The 16,381-nt window shown below is 49.4% G+C and overlaps 1 pseudogene; it reads left to right on the top strand.

The window, feature by feature from the left end:
• Positions 1-9,894: 9,894 nt before the first annotated feature.
• Positions 9,895-11,338, top strand: LOC121833220 (annotated as a pseudogene).
• The last annotated feature ends 5,043 nt before the right edge of the window (positions 11,339-16,381 follow it).

Genomic DNA, 16,381 nt, shown 5'->3' with positions numbered 1-16,381 from the left:
GCCCAAAGGTGGGGCAGATCAGATTGGCCAGATCGCGGTCAGCAGATGGGCACTCTGGGGCTGCGTTCGAATCTTACTCAAATGGCGCCGAATTATTCCGGCGGATCAAGTCACGTGACAAGACAGATGCAGCAACGCTGGACGCCGGTAGGTTTTCGAACGCAACGGGTGCGAGAACTTCACCCAGGCGTGAGATAAAAGCTGCGTTCAATTTACTTGCAGCTCCTGCGCCGGTGCAGAAAAGTGTAGGGCAGTCTACTTCCGGTATATGTATTGAGATACGACCGGAAGTACACCGGCCCACACTTTTCTGCACCGGTGCAGGAGCTGCAAGTAAATCGAACGCAGCTTTTATCTCACTCCTGGGTGAAGTTCTCGCACCCGTTGCGTTCGAAAACCTACACGCGTCCAGCGTTGCTGCATCTGTCTCGTCACGTGACTTGATCCGCCGGAATAACTCGGCGCCATTCGAGTAAGATTCGAACGCAGCCCCAGAGTGCCCATCTGCCGACCGCGATCTGGCCAATCTGATCTGCCCCACCTTTGGGCGCAGCCATCTGAACGTCACGTGATCACTAATGTGGCAAACAGGCAAGATGGCGGCAACCGGGGGGGTGCCATTTTTGACCGCTGGTTTACCGCTCTAAGTTTACTCAAGCTCGTTGGATGCTTGTAGTGTGCGTAACATGTTTACAGGTGTTAAAGATTCCCGAAGAAAAGGAAACGCAATTGTGGCGTAAGAAAATAAAAGGGTTGATAACTGGGCTAGTTGGTAGTTAGACATATTAACGGCATTAGCGCACACGTATGAGGAAGAGAGAAGGGACTCTCTCTTCCTCATACGTGTGCGCTAATGCCGTTAATATGTAAGAAAATAAACATATTTTTTTGTATAACATGAATTGGGCGGTACCTAGCGCCACCTAGCCTAGCTACTTGCGATTACTCTGCTTGACCATGCCATCTGGTGGCAAGCGATTTAATATCCTTTTACGCTACGCGGCTACGCCATGATTTCGTGTTACCGTGGTGAGGTAAGCCAAGAGGTTGCTTCGGATTTGCTTTTTTTTTTTTTTTGAGGGCGGCTTTTGGTTTTGCGGGCGAATGATTTTCACTCCTCCGTGATGTGCGGTTGACGCAACGGTTGTCGAAGGAATTGTGGCTCGTGGAATAACAAAGGTAAGACATAAAGTGTGCGAACTGGGTGCCGGTTGTCTCCGTTGGACATCGCAGTGCTGACGATAAGAAGACTGAGTGACTGCATGCTTTCGAAACGTAAGTTTCTTTACCTGCAGGGGTAAAGAAACTTCGGAAATAAATACAGTTCGCGGAAAGCTCGTGTTACGTTTTTATTTGCTGCTCCTCTCGCTTCGTACAATAGACTTAGTGTTCCGTTAAGCCTTATCGAGCTCGATTGGCTCGATTCGTGGCCGCCATAATGAGATGCAGTCGACGGGGGAACTTTTGCTCCCCTGCTTAAGGGACGAAATTTTCTCCCCTTCTGAAAGAACATATGTGTCAAGAGCGTTCCTCCCTTTAGGGAGGACTGTACTGACCCTTTTTTCTAAGAGTGCAGTGCTAGGCTTCTCCCGGTGGTACGGGTTCTAGTCTTCCAAGGGAGTTCCATGTATGCATTCCATTGTTTCATATAGCCCGTCCTGTCGTTGAAAGAGTCGGACATATTGTGCGGCAGAGCTCGGTCGTGCATCTGTTGACCTCGGTAGTGGCTTAATCCAGGCGAATATTATCCGTAGAGTATTTCCTGGCCCTGTACCGAACGAGGGCCTTGGGCCGTTTTCGCCACAGCTTGACTAGGTGAAGGTCGAGGGGCGGCCTGTCCTCGTTCACCTGGTACTCGGGGCGGGCCTTTGTGCGGGAGCTGAATGCTCTCTGGGAGGGGGTTTTTGTCGTCACGACTTATTTTAGTACAAGTAATGTCCCACTTGGTGAAGGTTTCACGCCATCTTGGAGAAGAGCGAATGGAGAGTTAGATGGAAATTAGAAGGAGATGGGCTATCCATACGGTCTGAGTGCACTTTCCATGGGACATTCAATTTTCCAAAGGCTCAGGTTAGGTCGGGTGACGTGTTGTTGGGTCCGGAAACCTGGTTTAACCGGGTGGGGACTTCGCGGAACCGCATAGCTTGAACATGGCTGTAACTTAGGCTTCCTTAACGTTCTTCTCCCGAGTGTCCTTGTAGGGGTATCCCCGCGCAGTGTGACGAGCGTCAAGGTAGCCAGCCTGAATCATGTGCCGGCCTATTGTTACACGACCCTTGATCCAAGAAGCTTTGTTGGAGCTCATGGACGTCCTTGCGTTTGCCCTCTGTGTGTCGATCACAGTGTCTCCGAGTTTGACTTGCATAGAGACGGTCTCACTGTTGTGTGAACACGCTGGCTCAAAAATAAATTGCTTGTGAATGTTTTTTTTTCTTCTACTAAAGTGGTTACGATACCGGCGACAGCTGTTTGGATTTGAATACTAGGGTGAATATACGTGTTCTATCTTCGAAGTTTGATTTTTGCAACATTAGCTTTCGGAAGAAGAATAACGTCTGGTGCGCTGCTTTTTTATTTGCAACCCTTCACAGTCTTACTGAGTACCCACGGGGATGTGCTGGAACGCCGTACGTTGTATTTACGTGTCGGAGGGGGGGGGGGGGGTATTTTTTGTGGTTTTGTGTTTGTGTCTATTTAAGCAGGTTATTTTAAGCGCATTGTCACCGCCAACCTGCAATGGATCCTCGAGACAACGGGGGTCCTTCACCCCATACAGACGTGATTCCCACCTCTTATGTCAGCGCAAGACAGCCTGCTAATTCTTCACGACGACCTCAATCAACGTCCCCTTTTCAATTTTCAGGCTCGGGCACACCTCGCCATTAACTTGCGAAAGGCCTTCGACACTATCCTGCACTCCACTGTGGTCGCTGCCGCTCAAAATCATCAACTGGGCATACAGGGCCGTTCCCTGAAGTTTATCATTGCCATTCCTGAAGATCGCACATACCACCTAGCAATGGGAAATACAAAAGAACCTGAAATGCCAACAGCTTCGGCGTACTTCATTGCGTGGTACTGTCGCCACTACTTTGCAGCCTCGCTATGACCGATATTGCCCTAGCCCTCGAGGCCGTTCCACAGGAGCTTTATACCATTGATGTGAATGCCGTCACCCTCTCGACAACAGCGGTACTGGCATCCAACCAGCAATGTCTTATGCAACGTGCCCTTGACATCACCACCACTCTCGCACTAAACACCGGACTTCGTCTTTCTACGAGAACACCATGTATATATTTATTCTAAAGAGCGCCTGAGTTCGTGAAGGGACATTCAGCTTCACGTGGAAGGTTCCCCCATCAAAACGACAGAGAATCTGAAAAAACTGGGTATCCTCTTCAACCACCAGGGAAGGGCCATCACATGGATGGCGCATGTATAAGAGCTGTAAAAATACGGTCTGACCCTTCTCAAAGCAATTACCAACAAAGCTTGGGGGGGGGGGGGGGGGGGGGGGCTCAAGAAGACTTATTACGCAACCTCGTCCAACCGCTTTTAGTATCAAAGGTGAATTATGGACTGAACTTTCAAAAATGTAACTTAGACACAGGTGACCACCCTCGTCACAATGAATTGGGCCGCAATGAGGAGTATCACGGGTCTTCTGCGTTTCACGCAGGAGACCCGTCAATTGTTTGGTATTATATGTCAAGGAGTATGCGTATGGACACAATGAGCGTGGTCATCTACTTTTCCAATACCGCGAACCCTGCTTGCTGGGGATGCAGAGTTTGTATCATCATGCTGGGCTCTTGTTATTGATGCGCTGCTGGTGTCCTGGGCTGACCAGACGTAGTGGCCCTGGCTGCATCTGTGGTCCCGCCGCTTAAGTGTGCCGGTGGAGCCTGAGCTTCTGGCAGAAATGGGGGCTGCCCCTGTCCTTGGTCGTTTTCTGCTGTTGGTCGCTGGTTGTTGCGCCGCGGTGGGATAGCTTGTCGCGGGAAGTCCTTGCTGATGGCAACAATGGCACCGTCACAATTCATGCACCTCAGGGTTGGAGCCCATCATTTAATGCCAGCTTCGGAGCCGCACTTTCCACTGCGCGCAGCGTCCTGAGGGCAGATATCCATCTTATGTCCGATCGTGTGGCAGCGAAAACACACCAGTGGACATAGGCGGTACTAGCGTACATTAGGGATCTCGCACATGTAGCTGGCTTTCTTCGGTAGGACTCTGCTTTCGCATGTCACGAGGATGGTGTTACCCCTGAATCCCATAGGTCTCGGTGCTACGACTTTGGGGCTCTTGCAAACAATGTCTGCCTGTAGAGACCCAGGGGCAAACTTGTTTGCCTCCGCCCGGTAGGTACAGTACTCACCTGCATTTGCTTCATGGCATGGCTTTATAATGTGCTTACTTCAATGATTTCTCAAATTTCAATTACCTTGAGAAGTTTTTCCAACGTTAGGGAAACGCGTATTGTTATGGCTATTGTTTTTCTTATTATAATTAAGTGTCAACCGCTCATTACTCAGTGGTATGCCGGCCTGCCTGAAAGCATCAAAGATTTATTGTTCAGTTAAGGCACTCACCTTCTACCTTTCAATGTTCCTGAGTACTACTGTCTGTGTTGATTGTGGCACCGCTTTTGTCGCTAACGTTTGCTCCGAAGTCACGGGACTACTTTTCCTTTTTCTGGTCGTTGCTTCATGGAGCTGCCACTCTTGATCATCATCCCCCATCATATTCTGCGACGCAGCTTGCGGTACCATTCCGTGTGGTGGGGGTCCTTCAGTGTTGCTCTCTTGAGAAAGACAGCCATGGCACTGTGGTCCGGTAAGTGGCAGAAGCTGGCTGCCATCGTACGTCGGCGAACGTGCTGTACAAGAATGGTCGCTATCCGGGATATTTCGCTCCTCTTCTGAAAACGTCGTGTCATCTTGCGCGTTTTATCGTTTCTAGATGAGCGAGATCTCCCTTTACAACGTCTCGATGGACGCCGTTGCCCAGCTTTTGTTGCCGCACTTGTGGAGGTGGGCAGCGCTCAACTTGCTAGTGCGGTATGAACAGCGCCATAAATTGGTTCAGTGCCCCGAAGAACATATGGATTCTGCTGAATTATTACCGCTAATACAATAATTTGGTGCTTGAGCCTTGGTGCTGGTGGTCTCTGTCGTTGTTCGTGAGATGGTGGAAGGCTTACCTGCATTGGGTGGATAGTTCTGTCTAGAGGTGTTTCACCTGAAATGTAGTCGACTTCGGGTGGTGGATGTTGCTGGGTAAAGCTGGACATTTCTGTGCCGGAGGTCTCCAGCGGCGATGTTAATAGTTCATCACAGAAGCAGGTCTGGCCCGAGGCCAGGGCCAGGGTCGGGGTCGCAGTGGGCCGGCAGGTCACTGGAGTGGGCGCTAGGTTAGTTTCTCAGGAGCAGTAATAAATATGTCCTATCAGCTCGATTGCTTCATGTCCTTCGTCCCCTTAACGTATGCTTTTGAGAAATTTATCTCACAATTATTTTCTGCGTTTCACTGACACGCTTCTTTCATCTTTTCTTTGGGGAGTATTAAAACTCAGTTGCAAGTCAGCGCTCTTTCCTGTCTCTCGTATTTCCTTTCTCGTCATTTTGCGCTTTAATATATCGATATATGCTAAAGCTCCATAGCATATGATGCTAATGAAACCGTCAATGGGCCATCACTCAAGATACAACTGTCGAACGTCAAGAGCTCACCTGCTCAGACTACATTCAACTGCTGATTTAAACCTACGTTTGAAGAACTCATAAAACAACAACAACATCGTCTTCTTTCTTGTTCCGTCGTAGGTACAAGGCGATGGTCTGTCATTACCCTGCTCGCGCTCCAGAACCCAGGATCCTGGGTTCAATCTTCGCCCCTGCCCGTTTCGTTCTGGGTGACCATCGTACCGGAGTGCGGTCGCGTATCACCACTGCGTGGTGCACGTTAAAAACCCCAGGCTAGTGGTTGTGCTGCACTGGCTAAATTGCTAATCTACAGCTAAGACACCAGACGACCACTGAGGCATACTAACTTCCGGCTGTATAAACATACACACAACGTTCTACTTTGCAACCGGCCAAGTTTAAGCCACGTGGTTTAAGCTAAGTTATTGCAGCCTACCATAGCCTAGTCATGTCAACTTTCCCGCAAACCCACACCGTTGCCTACCCAGACTGCTTTGCTGCCAGAACTAGCCGGTATTTAAAGTTTAACGGCGCTCGACGACGTCGTCGGAGCAGTGATTTGTAAGATGGCGGCTCCCGTAAAGAAAGGGTATACAAGTGCTAAATATTCCACGAGAAACTCTGAACGCAAAGTCGTCGTCGCAGTCGGCTACTTCAAAGGCCGGAGAAGCGGAGTAGCGGAAACCAACTCGGTAGGGAGCAATAGTCAAGCGATATCGGGCAACTTTGTTCTCCTCCAGGAAGAAGAAGCCTCCGAGCAACCCAGTTGCAGTGTCTTCGTAGCTCTCAAATATTTTCCAGTTCTAAGGTATTTTCCAAGGTTCAGGGGGTACTCGTGCCCCCGAACCAGTCTCTTACTATCGAAGAAGGTTCAATGGAGCACCGCGAACCCTCCGCTCTCCTCCGACCGACGTCTTCGGAACCCGATGAGATGGAACGTCGCTAGGCCTAACTACTGGGCCACAGAGTGCCAAGTCCGGAGATGTGTCTGTGAATGTTTCATCGACGGGCCTCCCGGCCGTCAACCTTCCAATTGACCCTGCACTACTGGACCTGCTCGGGATCCAAGGTGATGAAATTGGGAAGCTGTTCATGTGCTTCTTGGCTCAGCTCGCCGAAGAACGCCAGCAAAAAGCCAGACTGAACAACGCTAACGAAGTGGTGAGCTCAAAATTTTCTCGGGAGTTTCCAGCGCTGACCCCGCCAGAAATTTCGTCGAGCTCTCTTTCGAGCGAACAAATTGCCACGCCTCCAGGTACCAACCCTCCGTCAACAAATCCCGAGGACAACGGATGGTGCACGGTGACTAAACGCCGGCGCAAACGATTGCTGACATCGGTCGAAAAAGAAGAAAACAAAGCCACAGCTGCTCCAATAGAAAACGCACGAGATATTAGAAAGAAGACACAGACCATTGTTCTCAAACCTGTGTGCAAGCAAGAGGCTGTGGCATTTAGGGCTCGAGACATTGTGAGCGCCGCTGAGAATGCGGGTGTTACAAAAGACGACGATTTTAAGATCCAGTATCAGGCAAGGGCAAATACCATTGCACTTACTACGAAAGATGAAAAAACCGCAGAAAAGCTTCTTCAGCTTACAGAGGTACAAAAAGGCGGCGATCAGTACGCGATTCGACCGTACAAAGACATCGGGAGAGATCAGATTAGAGGCATCATTTACCTCCCAGGAGACAACCGTGACGAGACTCCAGAGACGCTGATGCAAGACATGAAATGTAAGACGTCCCGGATAGTCAGCGCACGACTGAACGGGAAAAGCAAAAGCATGGTACTAGTGACATTTGAGAGTAACAAACTCCCCAAGACAGTAATCTTTTCCAACGCAATTCTAGGCGTGAAAGAGTACCTCCCACGCCCCATCGTGTGCTTTAAATGCCACGGGCTTGGCCATAAGACCGATGTTTGTTCCCGGAAGGAGCAAAGGTGCGATCACTGCGGCCAGCTGCATGATGAGGAAATGGAGAACTGTCACCGAGAACCCAGATGCCAGAACTGTGAAGGCAAGCACGTTGCTACCAGCAATATCTGCCCAAAGCGCAAAATTCCGGAAAAATTAAAACCAGCGTTGGAGCCTCCTGAAGCGCAACCCAGGGACAGCTACGCAGCAGCTGCCTTGGCGAGCACAAAGGAACCCCAACCAGCTGGAGAAATAAGCAGGACAGGCCTGCCTGCCTGGATGCCAGAATGGGCCAATCCTACACCACCACAAACGCCACAAACATCTACTTTTCACGCCGAGAGGGAGGTCGACAAGCTTCAAGCCGAAATGAAGATGGGTTTCAAGGCACTTTTCGAGGTCATCGAAGAGCTCAGGAGGGAGATTGCCGAGCTGAAGCATGGCAAGTAACTCCGCGACCAACGCTAGACGGATTGCCACGGAACTGACTCGGATCATCCAATGGAATTGTTGTACGTTTACGGCCAGAAGTGCAGAACTCAAATTACGATTTGAGACGCAGCCCCCGCCCGATGTGTTGCTACTCCAAGAAACAAGGACCCCGACCATGACACTACCATGTTACAACTTCTACACGAACCCTACCATCGAGACGGCCCCTAGATATCGAGAGAAGAGCCCTGTAACTAAGAGGGGCTGGGCAGCCGTTGGTATCCAACGGCATATACCGCAAGCCCAACTGGATACGACAGCCCACTGCTCAACTGACAGAGAAGTTGTCGCCGCGAGAATCAGGCGTGGACGAACCAAAATCACCGTGGCCTCTGTCTACCTTAGACCAGGAACCAAAGCGGTAGACGGGGAGATGATGCAGTGGATCAAAGGGCTGATCAAACTAGCCGAAGGGGATCCCATTATTGTAGCCGGGGATTTCAATTCACCACACAGGTTTTGGGGATATACGACCAACACGAGGAGGGGCAAAGATATCCTTGAAGCCATGAATACAGTGGGCCTGGAGCTGCTGAAAGCACCCGGCGTCAGGACTAGGTTAGCCAAGCAGTGGAGGGAAAAGGACTCTACCCCGGACCTCTCTTGGGCCTCGAGATGTCTCGACCTTGAATGGACGCCATGGAGAGATACCCTCGGCAGCGATCACTTCCCTCTGGAAATGAAGCTCAGACATGCCCAAGGGACAGGCTATAAGGAGAAGAGACCGGTAGTAAAGTGGGACCGTTTCAGGGAGCTTCTTGAAGCGGAAGACGACCAAGACGTGGAGATGAGCATACGCAAGGCACTCCGAGAAGCCAAGACGGAGATATTGGTGAAGCCCGATGCTCCCACCCCTGACAACCACCTACTCAATCTCTGGGCTAGCCGGCTACGAGCGCTCCAGAGATACGGTAAAAAGAAAACACTACGGAACAAAATCAAGCTAAACCATGTGACGGCGAAGGCCAACAGGTACACGAAGGAACTAGGACGCACAAGATGGAGAACTCACTGCGAGCCTTTCAACCAGCGCACCGGGCTTGGAAAGGCATGGCGAACTTACCGGGGCCTCGACGGAAGAAAGCGTAGGACAAGAAATGCGGCACAGAACCTCGCCCTTAAGCTAAACATAAGCGAGAAGGAGTTGGCAATCAAGGCCGGTGAACTTTTTTTTTCCCAAGGAAGGAGGACCGACGACGCCCAGAGCAACGGCCGAGGACTTGGACATGCCACTAGAAGCTGGGATGGAAGAACAGCTTGGCATGGGAGAACTCATAGACGCGCTCTTCACAACAAAGACCAACAGCGCCCCCGGCCCAGACGGGGTCACCTATCAAGCACTCAGAAATCTTCCGGAAGAAGCCAAGAAAAGACTCCTGGACAAATACAATCAGGTCTGGGAATCGGGGAGGCTGCCGGAGAATTGGAAGCTGTCCTGGGTGACTCCGATACCCAAGCCCGGCAAGCCACTCGATCGAATTGAAAATCTGCGGCCGGTTTCCCTGACATCTAACGTTGGAAAGACTATGGAGAAGATCGTACTCAGGAGGATTCAGTGGTACTTGGAGAAGCACGAATGCTTAGATCCCAGACAGACAGGCTTCCGAGAGGCAATGGGTACCCATGACAGCCTCAAACTTTTCTACGAAGAGGTTATGGCCGAAAAGAATAAGCAAGATCTGCGACTTGTCGTTGCTCTCGACATCCGAAAGGCTTTTGACGCTGTCCCTCATTGGGCTGTCGCTAGAGGAGCCAAGGCATGCGGCATTCCAGGCAAGGCACTGAATTTCATAGAGGACTTCCTACGCAATAGAAACTTCCAGGTGAAAATAGGAGACACCAAAGGTCCCCAGACGCCGAACTGCAGAGGAGTACCGCAGGGGGCGGTGATATCGCCGGTCCTCTTCAACATGGTGATGGCGGGTCTTCCAACCCGACTTCGTACGATTGAAGGACTAGGTTTCACCGTCTACGCTGACGACGTGACGCTCTGGACCCGCGGCGGATCCTTAGGTGAGCAGGAATGGACGATGCAACGCGGCATAGAACAAGTCCTGGAGTATCTCAAGGAGTTCGGAATGGAAGCGTCCCCTGAGAAGACGCAATACATGGTAGTAGCCAGGCCCCGAGACCATCGGAAAGGAATCGCCAATTCGATACGACTTGAGATAAACGGGCAAGAGATTGGCAGAAAACAACATATCAAAATGCTCGGAGTCACCTTCGAGGAAACGGCGAGAAGTTCGAAATGGCTCCCAGATATAGAGAAAAACTGGGTTCAGGGCTTGAAGCTCATTAGAAAAACAACCAACAAGTCATGGGGCGCCGACGAGAAGGCTCTTCGCATCCTGGCGGAAGCCCTCCTCACGTCGAGAGCTCTATATAGCTGCAACTGGCTAAATCTCACCCGCGGGCAGTGAAAAAAGCTAGAAAGATTGAATCACCGATCCATGAGGTTGATCACAGGTCTTCCCAACTTCACGCCACTCGAAGATCTGCGCCAAGAAGCTCAGATGAGCCGTATTGAGGACAGAGCCGACGCATAAAACATCGCTCAATTTCAACGACTGGAGCGGACCAGGCAAGGTCGTCGACTTCTAGAGGATTTGGGGTACGACATAACGAACAAACCCCCACTTGAAGAGTCCCTTCCACCGTGGCAAGATGAGCCAATCACAGACCATCGGCCACTCCCTAAAGCCCTAAACGGAGGGAAGAGGGCAAGGGCTGCTAGACTACATGCAGCTTGGTGCGAGGAACATGGAAGGGGCGACGAGATACGCTATACCGACGCAGCACGGACCGAGGGAGCCTCAGCAGCAGCATGGCACGACCCAAGAAGGAACAAGGGGTGGGCCGAAGCGCTTCCGGAGGGCACATCCGTCAAAGAAGCCGAGCTCAGGGCGATTCTTGCGGCGATCGAAGACATCCTGAGCATCTCAGTAACGGCGAGTAAAGCCAGAATTTTTACGGATTCTCAGGAGGCGATCATCGCGACCAGATGCAGCAGGGCGAAAGGCCGCACGACTAAAAAGATAAAAAAGATGGCGACGGAGCTTCGAGAAAGGGGCACCGAGTTGTACATAACGTGGCTTCCTGGACACAGTGGAATAGCCGGGAACGAGAGGGCACACAGGGCCGCAGTGGAGGCAGCACATTATAGCTCCACGCTTGGCCCGACCTCTCCATCCGGCAGGCACGAGACGGTAGATCCGGAGGAGCAGGCCGAACTCGACAGGCAGGCGAGGAAGGCCTACCTGAGGGGTCTCCTACCGCCACAAGAAGACGAGATACCAGCAGGCTACAGCCGATGGGCTGCCGTCCGGGTCCGTCGTATCAGGACCAAGACGGCGTGCACTCCAGCGAAACTGGCGAGCTTTGGCTTGCTGGAACCAGAAGAAGCAAAGTGCAAGACCTGCACGGGGAACAACATGGCGACACTCCAACACCTTCTTTGGAACTGCAAGGGTCTAGATAGACAAGAAGCCCTCAAGGTTCTCCGTGAGGAAGACCGACCGAGGACGCTAGACGAATGGGCCCGACCCAGAGGCTCGCCACAACACCGCAAAGCGCTCCTCGACTCCCTGATGGATTACATCAGAAAATCAGTGACACATAACCTCATATAACCTCACCTATTCATCATCATACTCCCCCCCCCCCCCAACCCAAATAACCCTACCCCTCCTGCTTAAGACCTACTCGGCCAAGGCAGGCGATCCTCCTTTCCATATTAAAGACATGTTTCACTCACTCACTGTTCTCCTCCACAGTTCCCCCTTTTCTTCGGTACTATAGTCAGTTATTAGTCTCCATGCGCATGTTTTGGGATCGGTTTTGGAGAAGTTGAGTGTTTATTTTACAGCAAAGCTGTTTATGTCTAGGGTCCCGTGGATTTTTTCTGTGGGCAAACAGAAAAGACGTCACGGCTTCGTGACGTAATTTGACGACACTAGACCTCAGCACCAATGCAGTTTCCCCCTAAATGTAGCAAAACAATTTACGTCACGTGGCACAAAGTCGGGACGTCACATAACGTCTTGAAGCCTGACGTAAATTCTGTTGCCACACGGGAAAAATCTGCGGGGCCCTAACCATAAATTTGGCGAGAAATTTTCACACTAAATTTAACGGGGAAACTGACGTCACGTGATGTAAACACCAATTCAGCTGGCCGCTAAGTTTGGCGGGGAAAATGACGTCACAAATTTGTGTAACGTGATGTTAATTTCCCCGCGAATATGAATATGTATGCACAACAAACAAATGTATATCGTTTTCCCCGCGTCGCGCGCTCGTCCTTCATGCACACGCTAAGTGACCTGATATGCCTGCACCAGGAAGAAGAGGGGTTTTGAGAATGTTCCTCACCCTCGGAAAACTGCTTAGAGGCTGCATTCACAATGCTTTGTTATACATAACCGCTGCGCAAATGGCTCACGTATCTCTTCCAGAATTAGCTTTGCAATAGTAGGGGTTTCGGCACTTTAGATATATCTTGTTTGTTTTTTTTTAATTTTGGTTCACAAGGGGAAGTCTAAATAAGTTCCCCTCATACTCACACCGTTGCGTACACAGATAGCTGTGCTGTCAGAACCAGCCGGTATTTCTTGTTTTCAGCCGCTAGACGGCGTCGTCGGCGCCGCAATTCTCTAGATGGCGGCACCCTTGAAAAAAGTTATATTGGAAGAATTCACTAGTGGCCATGACTGCGTGCGCGACTGCTGAGCCCGTGCTGATGGCAAGGTTGTACACTTGTTTTGCTACGTGCGTTTTACTCCATCAACATTGCCGGTCTTAGCAACCTCGTAATGGGAGGTCGTTCTGACCACGGGCTCGAAACTTCTCCCACGAATATGGTGTCCAGTGAACCCTCCCAGCGCATGTTTGTATCTCAGCATACAACACTGCCCGTGTTGCAACATCAGACATCTTTGGTAATGCGGACGAGTAGCACAATTTCGATTTTGAACCCCGCGCTCACGAAGTACTTCTTTTTAGTACTGCATAAAAATAAAGCCTCCCTCATTTAATACATGGCTAGAATGCTTGGGCCCGTTTTCTAAGGAGCTCCCGACGTATCAGAGTTTGAGCGCAAGTGAACAAACGAAGAAGCGTACTGGGCCGATCATCCTGTTCCACTCTCATAATGTTCTTGGCTTCTTAAATAATTCGTGTCATGGGAGGGTCATGCCGCACTCTGCGACGGTAGTCAGGTTGCCAGAAAGGTATGGGAACAGGCGGGCCTTACTCCCACTCCTCGCTAAGTCTATGCAGGTCATTGCGGCCGCTGGAGGGGCATGCTTCAACGAGGGCTCTCAAGAAGATAAATGCGTGCAGTGTAAGAGAGCGCTTACTTTATTTTTATGCAGTGCTGAGATGCAGTACTGAGTGAACGGGACAATCAAAAATTTAAATCATGCGACCCCTCACTACGGAAAAATATGTCCCATAATGCAAGGTACGCAGTGTTGCATGCAGATATTCTTGGAAGTAGTGTATTACCGAGACGGTTTTATCGAATCCACGAAAATCTGAATAATCAACAAATTTAAACTCTTTTTAAACAAAAAAAAAAAAAAAAAAAAAGCAAACAGGACACGGGGAAAGGAAATATATATTTATAGTCTTAAGGTGCAACCCCACCCTTGGTTAGTGTGATTCTCAACCAAGAGATGGCGGTGGGATCGCCTTCTAGGCCTGTACATCAATGCGAGGAATCGTGTGTGGTGGCGCTTCGATACAGTGGGGTATGTTTCCATATCCTGAATTTGACATCCCTGGTCCCTTGCTTGTTTTTCTCTGCACGAGCTTTCTTTGGAACGCGCACGGCTGCACCAGTTCTCGTGCAAGGGGGCCAGTTGCCTACGCCCCGAGCTCACGTCTCCAGCGAATGTGGGTAGAAGAAAACGCGAAAATTGCCCTGAGCCAAATGGCGAGACACATGCCCAACAAAAAGCACCGACGCGTTGAAAAATATAAAATTGCCTGTGCGCCGTTATCGGAGATTTCAGCAACCGATTGCACATATTTCAATGTGATCAGATTTATATTGTCACGAATGAAGGTGACGAGAGGACGAGCAGTGAACTAAAAAATAAAGGATTAAACGGCGAAGTTATGCCAAACATAAAAAGTAAAGAAAGAACGTCGAGCCAACAGAAAAGCAGGCGGCGATTCGGCACCGTAACAGAGAGCGAGAGCGAGACTGACTCGACAAGGTCGCGGGCAGCTGCTTATCTCCAATGCGTCACTATCTCGAAAGTTCGGCAAAGGTTCGAGCGTCGCGCGCTCAGGGCGAGGATGAACTGGCACTTTCGAGAACAAGAAGGCAGGGCGAAAGTTACGTCTGGTGCAAGAATGAACGTGAATCTTCTAAAGTCCGTGATCGACTGTTGCTTTCTCGGCTCTGCGGGCGGTAATGTGACTGGCCGGCCCTATTGTCGTGCACGTGTTAGGCTCTTCGTGAATTTCCAGGAAAACGTGATGACGTGATATACTTAAATTTCAAAAAATTCTAGTTTGATGAATTAACTACGTAAAAAATCAAAACAAATGAGCTACTTTTTGGGCGGTCAGGTTCAGATGTTTAGGTAGCTAGTTGCTTATTTTGACCAAAAACCACGAGACTGGAAAACATAAAAAATGACACTCAGGTTCAGATGTTGAGTTTGGTAAACTCAGAGTAGGACTGATGCGGGAGTCATAATAGTAAAAAATGCCGAGGTTAAAAATTAACTCACAGCAATAACTGATAAGAATTATTTTTAATACGAATCCAGTGATAAATACAATGACTGCCCAGTCAAGGATTCTGGGTCTGTGGATAGCTTTTGCACATAGTTTAAGCAATGTACAAAGTGTCGCACACACAAAAAAATACTTTTTTTTGCCGCAAGAATAAATTAGGCGTCGCCGACCGATCATTCTCCGCCCAAAGGAAGCACTATACTCCGTTTCATACTTAGCGTGCAACACTGTCAAAGCTACTGGCGCGAGCGCGTGGCTTCATCTATGGTTTTGTTTGCGCGAGAACACGTGCAAATGATCAACGAGGTCAAGCCCCATGCTCGCGCCAGTAGCTTTGAGAGCGTTGCACACTAAGTATGAAACAGAGTATAGAGGTCACGACTAGATGTCAACGTTTCAGTCCGATCCGATACCTCAATCAAAAGTTATAAGTGATTTTCTGAAAAGTTCAATGAGAAAATGGCGGCCGACGGAGTTTTCGAATATATGGGGCTCTATGGCACCAGCAATCGAAAAATGGCAAAAATGGGCTCCATTTTCAAATAGAAATGTTCAGAAAATCGCTTATAACTTTTGAATAAGGTGTTCGTTCGGGATGAAACTTTGGCATCTGTTTGTGACCTCGCGCTACCTTTGGGCGGAGAATGAGCGTTAGGCAATGCGTGGTTTATTTTTACGGTAAAAAGACCCTGTAAATTGTTTTTCTGACATCCTGTATCAGTCTTAAATTGGTGATTTATGCGCGCTAGTAGTGCTGTGCATAACTGAAAAAGGTGCAAACAAGTAGAGTTTGACGTTGTATAAAATATAGTTTAGGCACGCATATGGTACGCTGATTAAGAATGAAACAGCCCTACATTTTACACTATAGCGTTGAGCGTATTGAAAGTTAAGGGAGCTTCAAAAGCCAAAGCTTGTACACATATACTGCTCAGGCCGTTATGTTTGAACGCTCATAGTACTTTATTACCCTGAGATTTGGTGTAAGTTGTCTCCTGATTGCTTAGAACAGAAAGAAGGAAACATTCTAACTATGGGTTGATGGGAAAACTCTACCTGCTGACTGCTACTAATCATCTCGGCGCCGATTATGAGCATTCACTGCATGCCAACGGTCGCGTGCTTAGAACGAGTTTTTCCCACGTGATTTCATAGAATCGCAATTGTTCTTGACAAACAACAATGTTCACCCAGACAAGCGCTCACATGTGAAGCTTAGAATATTTTGTATTGATTGTGGCACACGTGGCAAGTTGCATAGGTTTTTTCTACAATCCGCGAAATAGAATGCTCCTGGGTTACCTTGGTCTCTAATGCATGTAGCACACAAAAAAGCACGAACTGAATCGCAGTGGAAAACAAAAACAATAATGATAAACAAGCGTGTAATCACGCGAAAACTGAGGGCATTGCACATATACAGAAGGTAAGCTTTGTTTCACTAATACATTACGAGTAAAGTATTTGTTTTTATCGTGCGAGCGAAGCGGGACATACAAGTGCGAGCATACTGC

The sequence above is a fragment of the Ixodes scapularis genome, unplaced genomic scaffold (genome assembly GCF_016920785.2).
Source record: "Ixodes scapularis isolate PalLabHiFi unplaced genomic scaffold, ASM1692078v2 PGA_scaffold7__128_contigs__length_106722199, whole genome shotgun sequence".
NCBI lineage: Eukaryota > Metazoa > Arthropoda > Arachnida > Ixodida > Ixodidae > Ixodes > Ixodes scapularis.
Note: the sequence above shows the minus strand (reverse complement) of the source record. Positions and strands in the feature narration are given on the sequence as shown.